The sequence below is a fragment of the Rhodnius prolixus genome, unplaced genomic scaffold (genome assembly GCF_049639745.1).
Source record: "Rhodnius prolixus isolate KJV_2025 unplaced genomic scaffold, Rpr scaffold_2, whole genome shotgun sequence".
NCBI lineage: Eukaryota > Metazoa > Arthropoda > Insecta > Hemiptera > Reduviidae > Rhodnius > Rhodnius prolixus.
In genome coordinates this window covers 44,352,899-44,378,783 of record NW_027411592.1, presented here as the reverse complement: position 1 = coordinate 44,378,783, position 25,885 = coordinate 44,352,899, and the positions used below count along the sequence as shown (strand labels likewise).

Below are 25,885 nucleotides of genomic sequence, written 5' to 3'. Positions count from 1 at the left end.
CCAGGAAAATTATTTATAATTCTTTTCTATCTTTTATTACGAAAAGTCTAAGATTTTTAAACAATGTAGACGAAGATGTGAATTTATTTTGAATGCCCTGCATACAAATCTAACATGTTTTTCTAGTTATTTTCTTGTGTTTTCTAAGGACTTGTAATACCTAAATTATATTTAGTAAATTATATCTATAATTAGCATTATATCCACTTATACTGTATAAACAAAATATCATCAACCACTTTACTATTATTGCAGTTTTATGTTAGTCATAATATTTTCAATACCACTGTCTTGAATACTTATGTTACTGCATTATGTTAACTATTTTTGTAAAAGAATATATAACCCGTTTATCCAGATAAATAAGTAGTTATCTTAACTGCAAGCAACTGTGAATTCTTGACACTGGGCAGCATGTAATTCGATTTTCTACTGGTCCAAATGTAAACGTTTTCTATTCTGTCAATTATGATGGTAATTTTCTTAACAATGTAAGGAAAGTTTCTTTGGAGTTAAAAATGCATCAGTCCAAATTGTTATCCGCTGATACAGCTGCGCCATTTCCTGAGATGATTAGCAAACAAAATACTGCTTGGAAATCCAGATGTTTCTCTCGAGATTTTAGATTTTTATTATCTTATGTCTTATTTGGGCAACTTGAATCATAAAAAAAAAAAGTTTACACAGCTATATTCTATTTTATTATCTAGTAAGAAAAATATTTCCAACTATATGATAGTATGTATATAAATATACAATTTTTAGCGAACTAAGAGTACACTTGGTAGATAGGTTCAACTGCAGCAGACAATTTTATACCATCGTTCAAGAGTTGAATTTTATGTCAGAGATTCAGACAAAGAAAATGCTTTCTTATTCGTTTTATAGCTTTTGAAATTGAAGAAGAAGAAAAAGAAAAAAAAACGTTGGAAAACAGTATTAAAATTTATCATATTGGCGAACTGCTTCACATGAAAAAGTAACATAGTGTAAACATTTTCCATTTTCTACTTTGAAGAGAGGTACCACAAAAAACTTTTACGCCCGTTAGGCATGCCCTTTAACTTAGTCTGTTATAAAATGTTTGAAAGCTTAGGTGCTTGGAATTCTTTAGAGAATAGAATAAAGATACGAGGTTATTCGGGAGAGGTCGAGGAAGAAATGGCTGGCAGAGACTAAATAAAGCATTTCTTTTATTTAGCCTATTTTTCAAATCTGATTGCTTTCATTCTCTTATTTTTATTTTCATTTTTTCTTATTTAGTTTTATTCTTTAAGGAAAAGGTTTGTGAAAAGATAGACCTAATTATTTTTCTATTATCTCCGAAATGCCGAGTCTTTACTTTGTCTGTCACTTTTATCATAATTTAATCGTCGCAATTAAATAATTTATACCTCGTTATAAATATCTCTTTTACAATAAATGCAAAATGGAAGAACAATTCAATTTCTAAATTATATCTTGTGATAATTTTAATATTACCATTGTATTATTATTTTGCAATTGCGTTTGACTGCTAAAGAGACATTGAATGTTACTGCCATTGCTGCAATTAAAACTCACATTTAAATGAATAAAGATTGATTCTTTAATCAACAATAATGTTATTTGATTGATCAAGAACTGCAACAACGCACTACTTCTTAACAAATTACACCGCTACTTTCCCAACGGATATCAGTTGTTCACAGATGGCTCTAAGAATCAGGACGGGATGGGATGTGCAATGATTGATCTTTCCGCTGACATTAAATTAAATAAGTTCGCTTCACATATTCACAGCCGAATTATTTGCAGTATATCAATGTTTAAAGTATGTAGATTCAATAGATCCAATCTCTTGCTTTAATTCTCACCGACAGCAAAAGTGTTTTCCAAAAACTACAAAATTTCAGAAATAATGCTCCCGCTTTAATCTTAGAAACTTCCCAATTATTAAATAGTATTCTAAGAAAAGGCAAAATCCGTCACACAGGTCTGAGAGGAAATGAAATCGTGGATCGTAAAGCCAAGGATGCGATCTCCTTACAATATACATCTCCATACTCAATGTTAGTCTCCGATATTAAAAATTATGCAAAAGCGGAGTGCTATACCGGAATGGCAGCGGATATACGAATTGTCAAAGGCGAGAAAAGGCCAATTTTACACAACCATCCAATCTAGTGTCCCCCAAAAGACCATGGTTTTACAAATATAAAAACTACAATAGGAAGTTTGTTAGCTCAGTCATTAGAATGAGGTTTAATCACAATTATTCGCCGCAACATCTAGCCAGGGATTGGTGGAGAAACATTTCACCAGTGTACCTGTACTTCTGGAATAAAAGCAGACGCCAACCATCTAATCTTGGTGTGCTAATAATACTAAAGGAAGAGAACGATTGTGGAGGGCTGTTCTAGCGACTGGATGTCCTTTACCTGCCAATTTAAATACTATTCTGACAGCTGATGATGGCAGTATTTACACAGAGCTCTTTGAGTTCATAACAAACAAGAAGATAATTCTATAAACATTCAATATATTAAAGAAGCTTCGAAAGAAGAATGTAAATGGCTGATTTGCTAGCTCAAGAGCCCAATAACAAAGAAAAAAAAAAGAAAAAGACTAATTATGGATTCATACTACTATTTCAGAACATCCCTTACTCTTAGAGAGTTCGGTTCTCATATTGAAAAGAAGCATGCATGTAGAAATGGTGGTCTGTCCAGTTAGTTTAAAGATTGATTGAAGCTGATCATGACGATATGTTTTTCTTAAATCTCTCGAACAAATAAGCACAGCAAACTGCAAGATGGATATTATATGCTTCTAGTTGTATTCTACATACTATTTAAACGCTAAATGTTGAAACAACGGAGATTCTCTAACCTTAGGTACATCTACCTTGCAGAAGTTTGCTTCGCCTATTGAAAATTAGTTATTAACCAAGTAGAAATTTGAAAATAATGTTTTTCAGGAAGGATATAACCTAAAAAATAAATTGTTTGATGGTGTTAAGAAAAGAAACATTGAAGTATCTGCACTTATTAAATAACAAAGAGCGAAACCGTTAAACAAATAGACGAATCATGAATGCTACGTATTAGAAATACTTATTGCACTGGTCACCTTAAACTCCTTGTTCTTGATAGTTATACAGTGGACTCGGTTTTAGAACTTACATGCTCTGGTAAATTTTCTAGCCGCAGGCCACATCTTATTGCCGTTGGAGAGCAAGTTGTTGGCCACATTTTCAAGCTTGCACCTGAGCTGAGAGTGTCCTACACAAGTAATCTCTATTTTCTCTACCTGCGTTGTGAACGGACGAACTGATTTCTAGTAGCCAAGTTGCAAAAGTTACTTTTCTAGTGGCTAGCGTTCTCTAGCTGAATATTTACAATTACTCGTATTCCTGCCGCTACAAACTGTACTATAATGATTGGCTTTTATGAATTTGTATTATCTTGTAGTGGCCGCAAACTATTAATATTTATGATTAAAGTTTTAAATAAAAGACAGCAACTCGGTCAGAACAAAGTTTCTTTTTGGAGCTCACATAACAATACGCTCGGAAGAAGACAATATATTTGCCGAAATGTTGCCGTAAAGATGGAGTTGTTCTTTATTTGAACGAATCCTCGCTAGCTTAATCCAATATTGATTGACCTTTAGTTTGAACATTGTATTGCAGCGTTTCACCCTCTGTTAAAATGAATTCGCTAACACTGACGTGAACATACAAAGACAGATGCATAAAGTCCGTACTTTTTTTAATTGCAGGTCCTGAAGCGTTGCATTTCAAGTTCCACATCCGACACTTTCATTGTATGCCTTTCTTTTAGACATACCTACTCAGCATAAGTTACTCCCAAATTTATGTACGAAGAAGATGATCTTGCTTCGAGAGGTTTGAAATGGATAATTTTATAACCTTATGCCTTAACATAAACCACCAACACTTTGATGAGGACGTTATTTCATAGATACAGATGATTTTTGGTGAATATCGAGGTGCGGTCTTGAATAAAAACAACTTTTTTGCTTTATATTAACGTTTCGGTAATTTTTACTACCTTCTTCAGGGTATTATAAAAAAAAGTTTGCGAAGTTCAATGTAGAGCTACGAGTATATCATCATAACTGTTGAACATCACAACAATTATGATGATATACTCGTAGCTCTGCATTGAACTTCACGAACTTTTTTTTTATAATACCCTGAAGAAGGTAGTAAAAATTACCGAAACGTTAATATAAAGCAAAAAAGTTGTTTTTATTCAAGACCGCACCTCGATATTCACCAAAAATCATCTATCAACAACGGTCGAAAAAAACCATCATAGATACAGCTCTTAGTCTAACTGTCGCAAATTGAGCACAGTGATGACGTGAGTTCAAAGTACGAAGTTCATTTGAAATTTTAGGGAGTTTTTTGAACTCCTTTCTGCAGAGAGTTCAGAGGTTGTGAGACATTCGGTTTTTGGTGCACTTCCAATACAATAGCATCAGCGTGACGCTAAATATGTTACGTGCTCGCCCATTATTACTTCACGAACTCTTTCTTACATTTAGTTTTTTTGTGAACAGATTTAGCAAAATTGATTAAAACGAGGTGTAAAAATACAAAAGTATTATTAATAAAGATAAATGGACATATTAACGGTAAAAAAAAAAATTAAATATCATAAATCGAATAACAAAAAACAATTCCAGATGATATCCTAAAAAGTAATACAAGCTTTAAGTCAGTAAGTTTTAAGCAAGTACTTATTCTAACATTATGTGGATATGGTGGTGCAGAAAAGAGGTAGGGTAACCACTCGACTTGAGGTCCTTCAGTTTGACGAAAATAGAACAAAGATAGAAGTGATTAATGCGCAGTTAAAGTAGTTCCTTCTGTATGAAACGCTTTTGTACAGATTGAGCTTCGTCTTCGTCATCAACTTTACGCGATTCTAAGAGGGAACAAGTTAGTGTATTTCAAGTATTTACACAGCACACAATACGTACACTCACAAGCGTCTATTCATCACTAATTCTTAGTCTCATTAGGATATTCTACTACTGGCAGAGATCTTTCAAATCCGAAAATAATTCTTAATTGATTACTGAAAAATGTGATTTATGCTCCTTTATGCCTTACTCTCAAGCTTGGATACTGTGAACGAGATGGGAAAGAGCGTCAAATTTGTCACCGAAGTTCCAATACATTTTCCTCGCCTTACTGTAAATTTATTACTTTTTCTTTTTGCAGCCATTAGTGGTATTATTGCGAGGATGATAACTGAATTTCAATATGCTCACTGAGTTCGAATATAATAATCTTTTAAGAGGACAGTAGACCTAGACTTACATATATTCCAGAATCATATTTATGAAACTATTAAATTCATTATTATTCTTCTGGCTAAGAGATGAATCCCGCATTATCAAATCTATAGTATTAACGATAGTGCTATCCTGCGATTGGTGCTTTCTATAACTGCACAACACTATCTTCTCGGGTACGTAAATTCTGTAGAAGGCGGTAACTAACGGGTTAGTTTAGTTCTTAGTATAAACGATGACTTACAACTGGCCCTGCCATCTGATGAAATAGGTAATAAGATGTTATGATTAAGTGATCTCACAATAATTTAACTGTACTGTAGAATAACTCCATCAAATATTACTTCTTTTTCTTGTTTCTTCATTGAAGTCTTGTTCACTTGTATCTTGCAAGTTTAATTTAGGACTTTTCTTTTACTAGAAAAGTTATTTTTTCTTCTTTTTATTTTGAAGCTTTTTGTACTAAGAGAAGGTCACTTTGGAGAGCACTTCTTACTCTCTTCTTCCATCTACGGTCTCCTTATAAGGGTCATCAGTACCTCTTACAAGGTTGAGAAGGGTAAATTACTTTGCAAACGGGATATATCTGGATTAATCAAGGATTTCATTCATTAGCTGGGATTTTTTCCAAGCCAGAAAGTTACCAATACAAGCCACAATTCCTATTTCTCACTAGAAGATTTTAATTTAATGGTACAGTTAAGTAGTATTTTGAAAATAAAACACATATCCAACCATAACTCTAAAAATCCACAACAGTGACGTATAATGGAAAAGGATAAACGAAACTTACAATATCTTTGCTTAGAACACAACAAAATAAATAACTCTAAATATCAAACTGAAAATTAAATTGCCAAACTCTCCGATAGCTCTCTACCTGATGGACATACGAGGGTCGTTTGAAAAGTCCGTGCAAAGTCAGAGAGATAGCACTACTGGCGCGTATCGAGGTTATGATTAGTTAGTAGCATCTCTTGGAAGAACACACACCAAGTTTCAGCCAGATCGGTCTATTTCTTTGTGTTTGGCATTCGTTTGAATCGAGGAAGTCGAGTGATTTTCAAAAAATGGACGAAAAAGAATTTCGTGTGTTGATTAAACACTACTTTATGAAAGTCAAAACGCCTCAGGAGACTAAAGAGAAGCTTGATAAACATTATGGTGATTCTACACCTTCGATTAGAACAGTTTATAAGTGGTTTCAAAATTTTCGGAGTGGCCATATGGGCACAAGTGACGCTGAACGTTCTGGACGCCCTGTTGAGGTTACTACTCCAGAAATCATTGATAAAATCCATGATATGGTGATGGATGACAGAAGAGTGAAGGTGCGTGAGATTGCTAGTGCTGTGGGCATCTCGAATGAACGGGTACATAATATTTTGCATCAACATTTGGACATGACAAAGCTATCCGCAAGATGGGGGTGCCGCGATTGCTCACGCTTGACCAAAAACGAAATCGTGTGAAGTGTTGCAAGGACGGTTTTCAGCTGTTCCAGAAGAATTCGCAGGACTTTAAGCGTCGTTTCGTCACTGTGGATGAAACATGGATACATCACTACACTCCTGAGACCAAAGAACAATCTAAACAATGGGTTACCAAGGGAGAATCTGCGCCAAAAAAGGCGAAGACCGTTCCTTCGGCCGGAAAGATTATGGCGACTGTCTTTTGGGATTCGCAAGGAATAATCCTCATCCACTATCTGGAAAAGGGTAAAACTATTACAGGTGCATATTATTCATCGTTATTGGACCGTTTGAAAACGAGCTGCAAGAAAAACGCCTTTTCCATCACGACAACGCACCAACTCACACCTCAGCAGTTGTGGTCGCAAAATTAATGGAAATAGGGTTCCAACTCGTTTCACATCCCGCCTATTCTCCAGACTTGGCTCCCTCGGACTACTATTTGTTCCCCAATATGAAGAAATGGCTGGCGGGAAAAAGATTTTATTCAAACGAGGAGGTGATTGCAGAAACGAATGGCTATTTTTCAGACTTGGACAAATCCTATTATTCGGAAGGGATCAACAAACTAGAGCAGCGTTGGACGAAGTGTATAAGCCTAAAAGGAGACTATGTTGAAAAATAAAAAAGGTTTACCCCAAAAAATTAAGTAGTTTTTATTTTTGCACGGACTTTTCAAACGACCCTCGTATCTGCAACCTCATTGTTTTAGATTCATGCAAACAACTGAACTCTAACCTTTACTGACTTCCGATTGCATCGTATAGATGATAGGCAAAGAAGCTGCAAAATAAAGAACTGCGTATAGACAAATCCATAGTGTATTGCAATTAATGTCAACAACTCTTTTGCACAGAACAAAATTCATTCCAAAAGAACTTGCTACAGAGAGTGGACAACACTATCTAATCGGGAAGTAAACAGGCCGACGACACCTCAAACCTAACCTTTCTTAGCACATACTTCTAAACATAACAAACAGTCAAAAATAATTTTTAATGTCCATTTTTATGTATAATTTCGGAGTCTTTTATTATACTTGTATTTTACTTCTTCTTCTTTTACAGTAACACATCTTGTATTGTCTTGTAACAAAGATCGGTTCACCCAAGAGCGGAAGGAACGCAGAGAATCCAAAATGCACATTTAGTAACGCATCTTACTAACAACTCGTAGTTTCCACAACGCAACAGTTGAACGAAACCGCTAACTTGACTAACACTGACTTTGACTGGAAGTCTGGTTAGCCATCTTTCACTTCTTGCTTCTTTGATCACGGTTTATCTTGATTTCTTCGAATGTAAACTTTAAAGCGAATAGTTGTTGGGTGAGACTTTAAAACAATACATTTACTAAACTTGGTCTGTTATTCTTACAAATTATATGCAATTCTTTTTCTCTAACTAAATTACGTTGAAGAAGGGATAAGAAACTAACGTAAGTGTCTCTGACAGCAAGTCCTGTCAAAGAGTTCTTAATGCAGGTAACCTTTATGTCCTCCAACTGCCTTATACGAAATGACATTAAGTTTCTGGAAGTGAAACTGACTTTTTATTTGTTAGTGGTGTTCAGCATAGTTCTTGCTGCAGTATCAAGCTTTCTACTAACGTAACATTTCAACGTATACTGCGGCTCTATCATCTAGAAATTATGCATGTTGTTAAATAATTCTGAGTTTGTAGGAAATCTGAAGCCAATTTTTATTACCCACAACTCTTTTGTTTTGTAAAAATTATAGATGACAATAAAGTTAATATTTTCAAAACTATAGAAGCAATGAAAAACTAGAATAATTCAAAACTAGGCTAAACAAAACTACGGTAGATATTTAATGTGCGCACATAATATATGAACGACCGTTATACTCGTATAACACTGCGGCAGAGTACATTTCCTTAAATATAAAAATGAACCATTTCTGTAGAATACTGTTGGCTACACTGTGGTCATATTACCAGTTTTATAACTCTGAATGCTGCCGTTTTTATATTTCCAGGATTTTTTTTTTTTTTATTGTTCAATTCGCCTCATTCAGGCAACAAAATAAAACATTACTTGGTACCATTTATATGTCCGGGGTGTTATCAAATTTGTTGTATAGTGCTATATTATTCATTTTTATGCTGATACATCTTCGGTTGTAATACTGAATTCGAAATAAATTTATTGACGTTTATTTTAATGTTATTCGTCAAAGAGATCTAACCGTCAGGCAAAATCGCCGAGGTTCGAACTCAGGGCCTATGCAAGGCAGACTAGTACTCAACAAAAAAGCATGCAATCTACAATTTCGAACTCGTGATGGATATCTATATCTATTTTATATTATATGCATATTACATATTTTTACGCGTAACTACTAGATAAAGCACTGTAACAATAAATTTAATCGAAGAATGCACTTAAACCGACCAATGTTTACTTTCACAAACACAACTTACGCAAACCTTCTTATCAAACACAGGGCAGTATCAACAACACGAAGACTCTGCTACATTTAGGACAAAAGGAAGACTTACGGACATCTTAGAAATATACAAACAGAAATCCATTTACCAAAACAATATAAAAAACCAAATTAACTATAACTCTGATACACTCTTTAAAGTCATTCCGTACCAAACACACCAAACAGCTGAGCAAACCTCACTAAAAAAGTATGAATATTAAAGCGTGTAGCACGTTCTGTACTATTAAAAGTGTTCTATCTAAGTTTTATAAAAGAATGATATAACTTGACTCTCTTAACTCACAAAATGCCAACTCACCAATTTGGGTTCAGGTCAAAGCATCTAACAATAACATCAAGTTAAGCGAGTAACTGAATATATCGTGAATAAAGCAGAAATCAGAAAGCTATATAACTTGATTTAGATGATGTATTTGACAATTTTGACTTGCTGGACTGATTTACAAAATTAGGTAGACTTGCGCTCTTACTTACATTGTTCAAATCATACAATCCTTTTCACAAGGCCTAACTTTCTAGATAAAATTTAATATCATTACCAGCCCTGCCTCAGGGAGCAAGACTATATTAAGTCCTATACTCTTCAATATCTGCTCTATGGACAGACCTAATAAACCTCGTATAACGATATTAGCTACTTACGATACAATGTCATTAACAGCAGAAGACAAAATAATTCTAAAATAATAGACGATTAAAAACTAAGGTCAAAGAATACATCAAAAAGGCTTAGAAAATGAAAGAAAGAGAAATAAGAGAAAAAATGAAAATTTAGAACTGACAGGTAGATTAAAAAGAAAATATGATAGATTAATAAAGTTTTAGTAATCAAATATAAAAAACCACTTGGAGAAAATAGGGTCCAAAAGATTAACGAATACATAAAAAAAGTTTATAAATAAATCCCCCCCAAAAAAACTTGTGGAAACAAAAGTTCAAATTATGAACTTTTAAATTTAAATTAAAAACAAAGAATTCATAGATTAAAAAAATTTATAAATCTATTCTAAAAACAACATGGGCAAGCCAAAAATGCTAATTTTGAACTTATAGTTGATTAAAAAGGGAAAAATTTAGAATACATGAAAAAGGTTTAGATAACAATTTTCCCAAAACAATTTGGGGAATCAAAAAAGATAATTTTCAACTTTTAATCAATTTAGAAGTGAACATTAAAGAATACATCAAAAAGGCTTAGAAAACTATTGAGGAAACAAAAACGAAATTTTAGAATTCATAGACGATTAAAAAGTGTACAGAATACATGGGAAAGTTTTATAAATTAATTTAAATACTTTTTGTAGTATTCAAAATTGAAGTATTAACCACCACTGAACGTTGTCGAGACGTAGCATTAATATTGATTTGTAAGTAATAAGTATATGATAACATGCTATTTCCATGCAAGAATAATAATAATACAATTGATACTTAAATTAAATAATTAATAATGAAGCCTTACCTTGTTTAAGGAATATCCATCAGCACATCAATAGATCACCAGTCCAATAGCACTTGACACTTGACACTTGTTAAAATAATTCACAACTCTATTCGCACTAAAACTGTATATCACGCACTAAGTATAACTTAAACACAATTTACAAAATAGAACTTTAACACGCACTAATATTCACTTAAAAAATCACGATAATAAAGAGGCACCATTAACGAGTTAAAGATGGCCGTCGGTAACTGGCTAGGGTAGATCAGCAGGTAAAGGAAGGTTACCTCAGCAGAGTGATTGTTACAGTGAAGTTATATTTTATATACATACATTTTTTTTGTTTCATTTATGACTAAAATAAAATCCCTAATTCGCTTATTGCACATTCATAGACTATGAATGAACATAAATGAAAAAAATTGATCACTCTTTAATTACCAGCTGATCTGCCTGGCCAGTTATCGGCGGCAATTTTGAACTTGGTTACTGGTGTCTCTTTGTTAACGTGACTTTTTAATTGAATATTAGTGATTGTTACAGCGAAGTTATATTTTATATAATGTTTTTAGTAATAATTAGTGCGTGATATTGAGTTTTTAGTGCAAATAGAGTTGTGAAATATTTTAAATAGTGTTAAGTGCTATTGGACTGGTGATCTGTTGGGATGCTGATGAACTTTTATATTCCTTAAACACTTTAAAGACGTTCAGTAAATTAGTTTTTGTAATAGACGATTTCAGATTCTTTTACTTTCCGTCACCTTTCCTATGTGGAAGTATTACAATCGTGCAGATTTTCGATATGGCGGAAATAAATAATTTCCGGTTCTTGAACATGACGGAAGTAGTTGGTACAAATCTTTCTATGCGAACGTTTTATTTGGGGGGGGGGAGGTACAAATGCTGAAATGAAATGAACAAATCTTAGTGGATATTTAAGCGATATGCATCTTTTGTTCATAGGTAATGTTTTAGACTTGTTAAGTGGATTTTGTGAGAACGTAAGCAGGTTCAAGCGTCGATAATTTGAAACGGTTTCAATACTTCCTGTTAGTAGATGTAAGAACAGGACAACACTTTAATATTACAAATGGGAAACCTAACCTCTGTCATACTGCCAAATTTTATCAAAATCAGGATAAGATTTACACAGTTATTAGTAATAAATGTTTAAGAGGGAGCTATACATAAATGGGGCTAACTTCTCTTCTAGAGCATGTACTGTTTCTTTGTGACCCCCAAAAGGCGTATCTACATGAAATTCCAAACTGAATGACACCTCATTAATCAAAATCGGTTCACGCGTTTAGGCGCTACGTTGTTTTTCAAAAAAAGGTAACAAGAACAATTTTTAAAATGCCCTTTTTGGTAACTTTTTTCGAAATCTATTAAATTTAAACTGTAGCAAAAAAACAAATTACTCTTGTAACCGAGTATTTGCCCTATATTTTAAAGAAAATTTAGGAATTCTATCTTTTATGGAAAAAGAGAAAAAAAAATGTCAAAGTTGGGTGTTTTTAAACGTTACGCTTTTTCGTGCACTTATTAATGATCAACCCCTATACAACTGTTCTACCGGACATTTTTAAATTACAGTGCTTTTACAATTCATAACCTAAAAAATGTAAGTGTAAATAGAAATATTAAGACAATATTTTACAAAGCAAATTCAAAGTTGACAGAAAAGGAATTGTCACCTTAAAGTGTGTACCATTCACCATAGGTCGACCAGAGTGAAAGAGATTGGACAGATGCCAAACACAGACAATCTTCTGACAACTATAGGCTCCCTTTAATATTTTCTTAACCTGCACGCTAGATCCGATTGTTATTATTACTAAGGACCGATTAAAGTTTTAATTATTGGTTATTAAAAAAATAAGTCGAAAATCAGTAAAGCTAGCACATCAAACAGCAATAAATCTAACGGGGGGGGGGGGGATAGAAAACTAATAGATGGAAAACATGCTACCCATTTAATCGATTACAGTCTTAATTAGACTATGCTGATCAAAAAGGAAGGACTAGTTTGATTGAAAATTAAAAAGTGAATTTAGTAGATTGAAAAATAGGAAAAATTAATTATTCCAATGATTCTGGGCTTTCACTGAAAGATTATAAGCAGAGAACGTGTATGAAATTATAGTTTAAGTAAATTACGAGTAATGGTTACTAATATCGATAGAGCGCATTTAGCATACAATGAACATCCTCCAGTAGAACATTACATCCAAATAAATTTACCCTAAATGCAACTCACAAAATTCTGGAATCCATTTCGCAACCTGCGGTTTCCTTTTTCTAGATTATGTCCCGAGGCAAAAATTATGATATTAAAAAAAAAGAAGGGTTTCCTGTATACCGCTGATGGCCTCCCAAATCGGAACAGAACTCTATGATACTCTGCTTTAGTACACACCTCTGTGATTTTATTTTTTTTTTACAAAAAAAGGTGCAGCGGTTGTCTTTGATATGTTTCGATTCGTAGCTAGATCTTTCTGAGGTGATTTTTTCTTTTTATTCACTATTCTTTTATCATTCTTATATTTACATATCATCTCTCTTAACCCGCTCGCGTTCTTGATCCTTGGCTTTTCAAAAATGCTACCATTATCTAGCCATAGTTCAGTTTATCTGTGCAAGCTGAACGAGGAAGCTAGGACGGAGGCGGTCGCTGAAAAATGGAGATAAAACTGTGAATGATGTGATTATAATATCGATTAAAAGAAGTATTCAAATTCGAAGGAATTGATTTTCCTAAATTGTGAAGAGCTATGAGACAACACTGTTCTTAGACATACCCGCACAGTAATAAAGTAATTAATAAATTTACAAATGCATTGCCAAATTTTAAACCTTTACCTAATAAGGAACAAACTGAACCTAACTAGATAAAATGATGTGAATTGTAAACTAGGTAATTCATTTAATATTCAATATTTTGTTTACTGTAATAAAAAAAAACAGGTAAAAGAATACTAAGTATAACTTAAATACAGTCTATCATAAATTAAACACAATGTCAGAAATATAAAAGGTTCTCTTCAGTGGAACCACTAATCGAAAACGACTAGAAATTATTTTCAATACGTATACAGCAAAATTCCGTTAGTTGTCTTTTTATTCGTTTCATCATGACTTATGCAAAAAATAGCATGTTTTATGAGTATAATTAGTTTGATAGCTGTAAGTTAACTTCAATTTTTAACCGTAGTCGTACTTGGAGCCTTGATGTAGCCTTGACATCGGACATCCTCTGTCGCAACATGGTTTCAATAAAATAACATGCTTGCTCACCAGAGTTAAACTAAGTATAAGTGAAATAATTCCAAATGCTTCATTATTTAATGATATGAAAGGCTGAGACCTAACTGTCAAAAACTAAGGCAAGGTCATTATGTCGTAAAAGATGACCGAGCAAGAAGGACGAAATCAACACTTTACAGGTAAGTTTCAGAACAGCAGCTTTCACAGGGTCCTTCGGAAAAGACTGCAGGCGGTTGATTTCCGGCTTAAACAGCCAGTAATATGAAACAATCCCTCAATTTGAGACACCCAGTTTGGTTATGCATGACTTCATTAATAACAAATTGACCTTCAAGAAGCTTCCTAAAACATTTTTGAAATCCATCAATGAACTTTTCAAAGACTGAACAAGTAATTTTATTTCTATGTATAGCATACCCCACACTAGACTTAAAAGAACAGAACTAAACAGACGCTATCGACTACTTAAAAGACTCTTAGACGATAGATCAAAACTTTCTCTGGACAACAAAAGACTGATTTAGCCTTCTATTTTGAATCCAATCTGGGCGCATGGAATAGAGCTATGGGGTTCAACCAAACGCTCCAATCTCCAAAGGATTCAATCGCTACAATCTAAAATACTTCGAACTATCGTAAGCGCTCCAACCTGACTAAACACCCTGACCTTAACATTCCTTTTGTCACCCAAATTGCTAAAACACGATACAGAAAACTCCACTTCAGCCTGCAATCTCATATAAATCCTGTAGCTCAAAATCTTTCTTCTAGAACTCCTCCTGACAACCCGACAAGACGTCTTAAAAGACAGTGGCCTTGTGATCTCCTCTGAAGTGAAGAGAGTGACTAACCATATGATGTTTAGGAGTGTTACCATTGCGGTAACTTCTCCACTCATTTACTTCTACTGTTCACTGATGTTATCATTGTTACTTATAGCGCTAACGCGCTGATTGTAGCACAATAAACGCAAAAAAAAAATGTATAGCCTAGTCTGATAAATAACTAATTGATCATCTAAATCAACAATATTTAAATATAACAAGGATAATTGTTCGCAATATAGATACAGAGATGTAGAATTTGACAAAACAACTAAATAGACATTTGCGTATTCAGGTAATGAGTATCAATTAGTTGTCAAGTTATCTGATATTTACTGACAATAATGCTGTTAAATTAGTCTTGTTATAGCAACGCTATTGTCAAATATCACCCAAACAGTCCCAATCCATTACATCAGAATACCAAAATAAACTTAAATTAAGGGTTTGCAAACAGTCGTAGTTAAACATAATTTATTCAACTCTTCTCTTCTGAAAACTCTTTGGTTTGCTTATAAATAATTAATTAGATATAAACAGTAAGTACGAATAAGATGACATTTTCCTCCTTTTACAGTTTTGCCAATAGTAATAATAATATAAAGTTTTTTTTAAATTGAAAATGAACTTCTTTTTGCTTCAATATCGACATCATCAGAATCAATTTCCTTTACCGTCAAGGCAGTGTGAGACGTAAGTTAACTAAGACCATTCCAGTTCTGGTATTCTTTCACCAGTTCACTCATCTTGCTACACCCGTTATCTTTAACCATTGATTGGTGTAATCAAACGAATTTAGTCCTCTTCTTCTTTTCTCGCTTTTCAGGAAACTTTCTTTCAACAATCTGTACAACGCATCCACTCGCTGAACTATTTCTTTAGCGAAATCGAGGTTCGCCCCAAGGAATTTGTTTTAATTAAACCCTCATTAATAACTTTAATTACTTTTTTGTATTGTGCCATACCAACTGTGGACAAAGTACGCTACCTTGGACTGCACCTAGACAAACGGTTGACATGGAACCCCTCAAACTAGACTGAAAAGACAAGAAACTAACCAACGCTACAAACTTCTTGCCAGGCTACTTGACAAACAATCGAAACTTAACCTACATAACACAAAACTCTTATATCTACTGTTACTCCGACCCATTTGGTCATACGGCATCGAAGTATGGGGATCGACTAAGCGTTCCAACTCACTACGCCTCCAGGCATTACAGTTAAAAATACTTCGAAAACTTCTTAACGCTCCGTTCTATGTATCTAACCTCACTATCCAAAATGACCTCAAAATTCCTTTCATTACAGATCTTGCTAACACTCGTTTCTTCAAATTTCATTCCTCTACAGCAGCTCTCATAGAACACCTATCTTCCTCCACATTACCAGGTAATCCTCTAAGGAGATTGAAGAGAAGATGGCCTCGTGATCTTCTCTTATCGTGAGAGCAAAGCACGTTACTGGAGTGGCACCACTGGGTGCCTTCTCCACTTATGACTTTCTTCTATTTCTTTTTTCTTTCACCATATTTGCTTGTTGCAACAACCGTTGCAGTGGTAAATTGCAATAAAAGATTAAAAAAAAAAAATATATTCTGCCAGCCTTCTTCCCTACTCGTGTAGCTTTTGTTTTTGACGGGTTCATTCTCATTTTTATCTACAGCAGTTCTTCTTGATACGGAACTGAAGATCTCGATCGTTGTTTACGGATATAATCAAGTCGACGGCGAAGCTTGGAGTGATTAGCTCACCGATCTCAGGTTTACCAGACTTAAGAGGAACTTTTTCAACATTTCCTTTGCTTTTTTGGATGGCTATGTGCAACCCTGGAGTGAACATTAAACCGCAGAGGCTGAGTAGTTATCGAAATCCAGCACTCATCTCGAATTGCACCTTCCAAGGTTACCAATCTTTTATAAGGTCACGCCAATGCTAGCACATGTCTTCTAATCAACATCCTCCTTTTCTCTTAGAGACATAGAGCTTCTAGGAAAAATTCCCTCTGTTTGTTACAAAGTTCACACAGTAACCGACCTTTTTCCGTCGTTATGTTATTTTTACAAATACTTGTCTCATAGTGAATAACATCTTGAAGAGTTGGAATTGTCCGGTTGGTTATACTGCTTCTCTTCGAACTTCCTTTCCACTATCCTTCTAAATCTTTTTACTTCGACCACGCTCTTTCGCTAGTTCTACACCTCTCCAACTGTTTCTTTTGATGTATTATTTTAATTTCGAGAACCCATCATTAATGCGTTGGTTTGTTCATCAGGATCGCAATGCTTCACTTTTCTTTCATTTTTCTTGAAATCTACTTTCTTCTTTCTCCAACCATAAAGCTGAGTTCCCATATTTATCGCTCTGCTGTCCCTCCTCTCCTTAACTGTTCTCTGTCTGAATTCCACACCTAGAAGAATGTGATCAGTTCAAAAATCAGACTTTCTGAAGTTAAAGACAACTTTTGAATATCACTTCACTCACTGTTGCCCTAATTGACCCAAATCCAGGTACCCTAATGTACTATCGTGAGAATAATATTGTAAAGTATTGTAAGTATTGTAAATATTGTAAACAAGGCAACAAGATCCCTTTTTTTTACAATACAAATTGCGAAATGAAAAATCATTTTGCGTACATTAAGCTAACTTCACGATCATCTATCAATTTCAGTTCTTAAGAATTTTTGTTAAATATCGACAAAATTAAATAATGGGAAATAATGAAAGATATTATTTTTGAAAAACATCAAAAATTATTAATAATCATTTGTAATGGTAGATTATATTCTTCAAAAATACATAAGAAAACTTTATTATTTAAAAAAACAACATATTTTTACTGAAGTTTATTAAATTTTTATAGATAAATGAATGCTTCTATATAATAGAGTATTGCAGCCAGCTTTACAGCTTTGTCTATAGTTTCTACCAAGATTGTAAGGAGAACGGAAGAGCTTTAAGTCGGAAATCAAGGTCTTATCTTAGCAACGGAAGGGATAGAATACCAAAGTGGTTCACAGAATTATATTCCCTTTCTGTTCAAATATAGCAAATTATTAATAGTCGATAAAGTGAACTACACAAAGCTTATTATTTAATAATTTCAATTAATTTTAACGAGTCTAGGATTGTTAATTAAAAGTAACTACTACTACTCTTTTTATTTCATTTAACTAAACAATAATTAATATATTGTAATAATGTAAAGCTCCCCAATTTGGTATTCATAAGTTTTAAATCTTTGAAACTATTTGTCAAGTTTCAAAGAAAGTATAAAACTCGGCAGTATATTTATCAGATGAAATAGAAAGAATGTTGAAGCTAGAACAAAGTAGAAACAAAAGTGGTATTGCTCTGAATTGATCAATTCAAACTCTCTCAAAGGTAAGTGGTAAAGACTGAGGACTGAGCTTTTAAAAGTCTTTATATGTTCGCATAGGAAATCCATTGATAATACCTTCTACCTAGGTAAAAGCCTCACTTTAGGCGCCACCTATTGTGCACAATACATATAGATATACGAGGGTCGTTTGAAAAGTCCGTGCAAAGTCAGAGAGATAGCACTACTGGCGCGTATCGCGGTTATGTTTAGTTAGTAGCATCTCTTGGAAGAACACACACCAAGTTTCAGCCAGATCGGTCTATTTCTTTGTGTTTGGCATTCGTTTGAATCGAGGAAGTCGAGTGATTTTCAAAAAATGGACGAAAAAGAATTTCGTGTGTTGATTAAACACTACTTTATGAAAGGCAAAACGCCTCAGGAGACTAAAGAGAAGCTTGATAAACATTATGGTGACTCTGCACCTTCGATTAGAACAGTTTATTAGTGGTTTCAAAATTTTCGGAGTGGCCATATGGGCACAGGTGACGCTGAACGTTCTGGACGCCCTGTTGAGGTTACTACTCCAGAAATCATTGATAAAATCCATGATATAGTGATGGATGACAGAAGAGTGAAGGTGCGTGAGATTGCTAGTGCTGTGGGCATCTCGAATGAAGGGGTACATAATATTTTGCATCAACATTTGGACATGACAAAGCTATCCGCAAGATGGGTGCCGCGATTGCCCACGCTTGACCAAAAATGAAATCGTGCAAGGACGGTTTGCAGCTGTTCCAGAAAAATAAGCAGGACTTTAAGCGTCGTTTCGTCACTGTGGATGAAACATGGATACATCACTACACTCCTGAGACCAAAGAACAATCTAAACAATGGGTTACCAAGGGGGAATCTGCGCCAAAAAAGGCGAAGACCGTTCCTTCGGCCGGAAAGATTATGGCGACTGTCTTTTGGGATTCGCAAGGAATAATCCTCATCGACTATCTGGAAAAGTGTAAAACTATTACAGGTGCATATTATTCATCGTTATTGGACCGTTTGAAAACCGAGCTGCAAGAAAAACGCCCACGATTGGCCCACAAAAAAGTTCTTTTCCATCACGACAACGCACAAGCTCACACCTCAGCAGTTGTGGTTGCAAAATTAATGGAAATAGGGTTCCAACTCGTTTCACATCCCCCCTATTCTCCAGACTTGGCTCCCTCGGACTACTATTTGTTCCCCAATATGAAGAAATGGCTGGCGGGAAAAAGATTTTATTCAAACGAGGAGGTGATTGCAGAAACGAATGGCTATTTTTCAGTCTTGGACAAATCCTATTATTCGGAAGGGATCAACAAACTAGAGCAGCGTTGGACGAAGTGTATAAGCCTAAAAGGAGACCATGTTGAAAAATAAAAAAAGTTTACCCCAAAAAATTAAGTACTTTTTATTTTTGCACGGACTTTTCAAACGACCCTCGTACAGTGACTCCCATTAATATTGGGACACCTATTACAAAATGATTTAAAAGGAAAATGAAAACAACATACAAAAGTTTGGATTTTTTTTTTTTTAAATAACATTAGCAACATCTGTACAAATTATATATAAGTATAAATCAATGAAATTCCAAACTGTTAGGTAGCACTTTTTGAAAAAGTGTAAAATAAGGCTCTCAAAAATATTGGGACACCAGAAGTGCTAGAGTTTAAATGTTCAATATTTAAAATCTCCTACTATTTAATAATTGGTTGGTAATAATTTAATAATTGCTTTTTGACTTACAAGAGCCCTCAAACGATCAGGCATAGGTGAAACAAGTTTTTGGTTAATTCAGGTGGTGTTTTTTTCCTATTCTTCCAGGAAACATAGTTTTAATTCATTTTTGTTAGATATTATTCGTTTTTCTTAAAGCACTGGCTAAATATTGCCATAAATGTTCAATGGGATTAAGATCTGGTGATTGCGGAGAGGTTTGGAATACTTTTGGGCAATTGTATAACAGTCACTGACGTATCACCCAAGCCGTAGGTTTGGGGTCGTTATCTTGGTAGAATTTAGAAGACCCTAAAATACCAAATGTTTGGGCACTTTTTTCAAATTATATTTTAATATATTACTATAAACCATTTTGTGCATCATTCCATCAATAAACACTAATTCTCCAAATCCTGATGCGGACATCCAGCCCCAAACCAGAACTGACCCACCTCCACCCGGAGGTGCAGCTTTAAAACCCTTTAAAGTTGGCTGTAAATTCTTCTTTTCGAGTTCAGCATTCGCTTTCCTCCAGACCATAACCCTTCCATCTGACTGGAACACATTAAATTTTGATTCATCGCTAGAGTATATCATTCCAAAAGTCACTATTTACATTGAAATATTTTTCGGCAAATTTCACTCTCTTAACACGATTTATCTTACTGACAAAAGGATTCTTCCAGGCTACTCTACCATGATAGTCGAGTTTTCTTAGCACTCTCCGAACTGTTTCTGCTCCTTTTTTGCTCTCTGAACATGTCAAAAATTTCACATAGAAGTTTTGGAGCACTAAGTCGGTGATCTTTTTTAATTCTTTTAATATATAACGCTGCTCTCTCTCAGAGAGCAGTTGAGGACGGCCTTTTTGTGGGGTTGAAACAATTCTTTTTCTTTTTGGTAACGCTGAATGATGTTCCACGCAGTAGATGTTTTAGGTCCGATCAGTTTTTCTGTCTCTCTAACACTTTTTATTGTATTTGTGCAAAGAAATTATAATATTTCTTTGTTCAATCGTTGTATTTGTATTTTTGCGCGGCATGTTACACCTGGCTTGATTTATATAAACTAATTTAATTGTTAATTTCATATTGAATATATGCTTAAGGTATATATTTACAAATTGTATAAATATTCGGGCAAAACCTTGGACAAACTATAAATTATAATAGTGTCCCAATATTTATGAGAGGTAGAATTTGCTCTTATTATTATATATATTTTTTGCTAATCTACCAAAACATTTTTAAGTACTTATTTAAATAGTTTTTATTTAATTAATAGTAATTATAAAATGAAATGAATTTATAAAAATTTGAATAAATGGGTGCCACTTTTAATTTTCGTCAATTTTTAACTTCTGTATGTACTGTCCCAATATTAATGGGAGTCACTGTATATGGGCGTCGTCCATGCTTCCAGCCTTGGAGGCAGCAACTATTCATTGTAGAGAGTTTAAAGGTGAACAAGCAGATAGAATAAAGTAGTAACAATTGCACCGATAAGGAAAAAAGATAGTAATGACAGTCTTTAATTCAAAATTTGCACCAAAATATAAAATTAAAAACAAAGATTTAATAAGCTGCAAATATAAAGACAACTGCTCATGGTTCAGGACCGTTTTAGATAGTCACATCTCTCAAGTGAGAGAGAGCAAATAAAATTAAGCTCACAATAAATCCGTAGTTTTCTAATTACGTTTACTTATGGCTGCTGATTCTCAGCCTTCTTGATTATTAGCCTTCAATTTATTTACCGTTGGTAAGTTTACTAATAAAACCTTACCACCAACAGATATGTTGCCCATTTTGTTGTTTAATAGCCCTAATTATTATTTCAGTTAGTTTTTGTTTTAGCACGAAAAAATAGGTCCAAACGATGAGCGACTTCTCGATAGGAGATATTTAGTTCATGATGCTTTAAATTGATAATGCCCATGCTTAGATTAAAACATGTACGGAATTTTTGCAGCTATCTATCTTCTATAAGTAGTTTTTAAACATCACAATTTAAATTTTAAACGTTTAACAGTTGACGTTTAGATCGACAGAAATTAATCGAAGTTTTCTAGAATTATTCTTGGAAAAAGAGAAGATTTTTCAGCGCTCAGAATAACTTGATTAAACCTAAGGTATTTTCAGGAAACGGCTCGATTATCTCAACACATCTTAAATAGATTAGTAGCTCTATTACTTTTTATATTAAATATATACAGGGTGTTCATTTTAAGACGGCTCAAATGCATTTCATGCTTAAACGGTTGTGCTGAGCGAAAAATGATAGAGGAAAAATTTGTTGCCCGTCACCTCTAGTTTCAGAATATGTGACTTGATTTTAGATTCCTGCCCGCATACGCGGCTTACGTGCGACCAAAAGTGAAGGTTCGCAGTTGACCCCCATTTTCATATATACAGTTTTAAAGAGTATAAAAAGTTATGAAAGAAACCGGAAACCGCAATTCGATATCTTCAAAATCAAAGGTGCTAGGCCATTTCAAAATCTGGTATTTATTAATCATATTTCAATTTTTTAACATATTATCAAAGAGAAAGAAGAGCACGCGATTGGTCATTTTTTTGTATTTTTTCATCCCCTTTCTACTAAAAATATTGCCAAGGCAGTAAAGCTAGTATTTTTCTTAATATCGAGAAATCGAGTCGTTTTCCGAGTGAATTTTCTAAGAAAAATCAAATATTAAGAGCTTTAGATGTTCTCAAGCATACACAAAATGGCTAAAAATTAATTTTACATCTGTTACAAACAAGAAGGTTTAATAATTATTTGGTAATTTTGGGAGAGTTGCGTTTAATTACCAAAAAAATTGGAAACCTCCTGCCACATATTTAAGTGATCAATATCTTTCATGTAAAGGATCAAATTTATTCCTTAATTTACCAAATAATGCACTTTTGCAGCATGAACTGTGTCTTGAAAGGTGCCTCCTCAGATTCGCAAGCCAGGTTAGCCAGGAGGTTATCAACTGCTCTCTGTATCTGAAGAGGCACCTTTGAAGGCACAGTTCATGCTGCAAAAGTGCATTATTTGGTAAACTCCTTAACAAAAACTTACAGTTTAAAATGTTAAGTATAAGGGTTGATTAAACGCCAAAAGGTACACAAATCAGCAAGTACCCAACATTTCATTAATACTAGGCTAACCTAGCTTGCAAGCCAGAGGAGCCACCTTTATCGCTGAATCTTTTTTAAAAAAGTATTTTGAGATTTTCTCACCTGGAAAGATCAATACTCAATAGTGATTGGGCAAACATGGATTCGAAAATCTGTAGAAATGTAATACTTTCTCAGAAGGGGGGAGAAAAATTACCATTAACACAGTGGTAGTTATGGATACCTTAAAGGAATTATTCAAAAAATTACAGTCGCTGAACATGACTCCTTTGACGTCGAAACTAATAGTCAAGGAAATGAAATCTGCTGGTAATAAACTTTCGGAAGTAAGAGCTAATAAAATAGAAATGTTGCTCAACATGATTGTATTTGCAAGATTATTAATTTCAAAATCGTATGTCAAAATTTTTAGAACACAATGTAATAAATTATATCAGAACCCATGGCCACAGTAGCATTATTATAAACTACCCCACGTATATAATGAGATTAAAAAAGGAAGAACAGCCATATCTTTTACTTTTTTCTTTTTTTTCTTTTAAATAAAAAAAGAACCCACCCGCAATTCTCACAGAATGTAAACCTGACAAAATATTCAAATTTTCCCACAAACCGGAAATGAAACATATATTAAGCGGTTGGAAATGGTTAGCAGAAATTGTAAATGGTGTGAGAGAAAGATAAAAGGACCGTGGGAGCCTGGCCAGATCCTCAATTGTTTACATTTATTCACGGTATATAAGCGGTTCTGTACATACATACATTCCTGCCGACAAACGGCAAATGCAAATGTGTACGCCAATGAAAGCAAAGTTCAGGTACTATAACCTCACTGTTACCTCTCTACCCAGATTTAACGCGCTAATTAACTTTGTAGTATGTAGCGATTAATGCGGTTTTTCTTTCTAAACTATAGCTCTCTAGTTTGTATGTACCACATTGTCGATTGGTTGCGCGAAAACTTTCAATTACAAAGCTTAAAGGAAAACAGGGAATTTCTGACGTAATGAAGCCCCTTCAGTTTAATTAATTATAGTTATTATAATTTAAAACAGGTCTGAAGACATTGGTGCCCGGAGCCATATCAATGTTCTTATCAGAGCTTTCTAATTACTCAACATCATCATCGAAAAGCTACCTGAACTCGAGACTGAAACCTCTACATCCTGATTTCAACATATACATATAAGCTGCTCCCTGCACGAATTATTTAGTATGTTAATAGAAATAGACAATTATAAATATATGGAATAAGAACTGGATGACGCAGAGGTTATGCAAATCATGATAAAGAAACTTTACATCAGGGGTGTCAAACTGGTGGCTGCCGAGGTGATTTTTTGTGGCCCACTTTGTTCTGAAATAAAATGAAAACAGAAAAAATTGTTACGAAGAAAATATCGCTTAGGGGACATCAAGGCAATACCGTACACACAATTCATTCCCTTGTTAACCATCTAGCTACTGAAGACGAGTACACATGTGGTTCAGTCCCTTACCTGAAGACCTGCGGGCGAGTATAAACACGCTGACTCAGTTCCGGCGACGTTTGGAAGCGATATGTCTACCACTCTAAACGGAATTCCAGAATGATTCGGTTTTAAAAGACAAAAAAATGTAGGAATTCCCAAAATATATTCTTACGTTCTCAGTCTTTGAATCCAGATATAGCAATACTTGTACGAGGAAATCGCTGGCCAAGTTTCGGGCAATAAAGTATAATTTTCGTTTTATAAATACAATTATATAGTGTTTTAATTATCCTATCCATATTCTGGAATCCTCAATTTGGAATTTAAATTACAACAAAATTTGTAAATGTGATTGTGGCCCGCGTGAATCTTGCCTGTAGCACCAATTGGCCCGTGTTTAAATTGAGTTTGACACCCCTGATTTACATGATTCGAGCATGTGCAGAGAAAGGATGGCCTTTCGAAACCAGAGTTAGAAACATGAGTGCTACAATGGATATATTGAATGTTACTCTTGAAAATAATTCTCATGACTTAGCTATAATTCTCCTTAACAAAAACTTACAGTTTAAAAAGTTAAGTATAAGGGTTGATTAAACGCCAAAAGGTACACAAATCAGCAAGAAGCCAACATTTCAGTTATACTTCAGCTCGTAGTTTCAGCCATTTAGAAACTTAGAAAAAACATGTGTTTGATGGAATTATTATAACAATTGATATCATTTAAGTAATTTTACTGCATTAAATTGTCATTAATATTTTTTAGAATTTATTTGATGTCACAAACCCTTATGCTGGCCATTTTCATCTACAAAATATTTGTTCAAGTAGCACACCATTTAACTTTCATTGATTGCAATCTATTAATCTGTTAATTAATTTGCTATAAATTTAGCTTATGCCTTTAATCATGCTGGCGCTGTCTACCACTGTTTCAAGTCTTCTTTTGTTGAAAGGCTGTCGTTAGATACTTTATACTTCTTTAGATACTTTATTATGTTCTATTACATTATTTAGTTGATCAGTGTTAAATATATGGTTAAACTTCCCATGTTTGAAGGAAATCTCCAGCAAGGCTGTTATTAAAGTATTTTTTTCCTCAAAAAAAGTAGCCATTTTAACTTGATTTAAACTAATTGCCCAAATTAATACGGAATTCTAAGGGAAATCTTGATAATTTGTAAGTGACATTCTGTTGCTTTAAAAAAAAACAAAGATTTCAGCATGTTACTGCTTCTGAATTTTCCATTTTGTAGTCACTGAATTTTGTATTTAATCACGAATCATTTGTATCAATGTTTTAATATTAAACACCTAATCTGAATGACAAATTTTATTACATTATTGAGAATTAGAAAGCATTGAATGGTCAAATGGTATCAATTATTAACTGCAAAGATACATTTTTGAATGCA

At 34.0% G+C, this 25,885-nt stretch overlaps 1 protein-coding gene across 14 annotated transcripts in view; it reads right to left on the bottom strand.

Moving 5' to 3' along the window:
- LOC141449738 (discoidin domain-containing receptor 2-like) overlaps positions 1 to 25,885 on the bottom strand; it is a 587,266-nt gene that overhangs the window by 98,496 nt on the left and 462,885 nt on the right. Inside the window, exon 1 of one of the 14 annotated variants that reach the window (XM_074119454.1) lies at positions 10,715 to 10,874. The exons of 12 other annotated variants lie outside the window; for them this stretch is intronic. The gene's annotated coding sequence lies outside the window, so the exon portion shown is untranslated. Of the gene's footprint in view, positions 1 to 10,714; positions 10,875 to 25,885 lie in introns of those variants that run through there. One more of the 14 variants, XM_074119455.1, reaches the window with a different exon arrangement.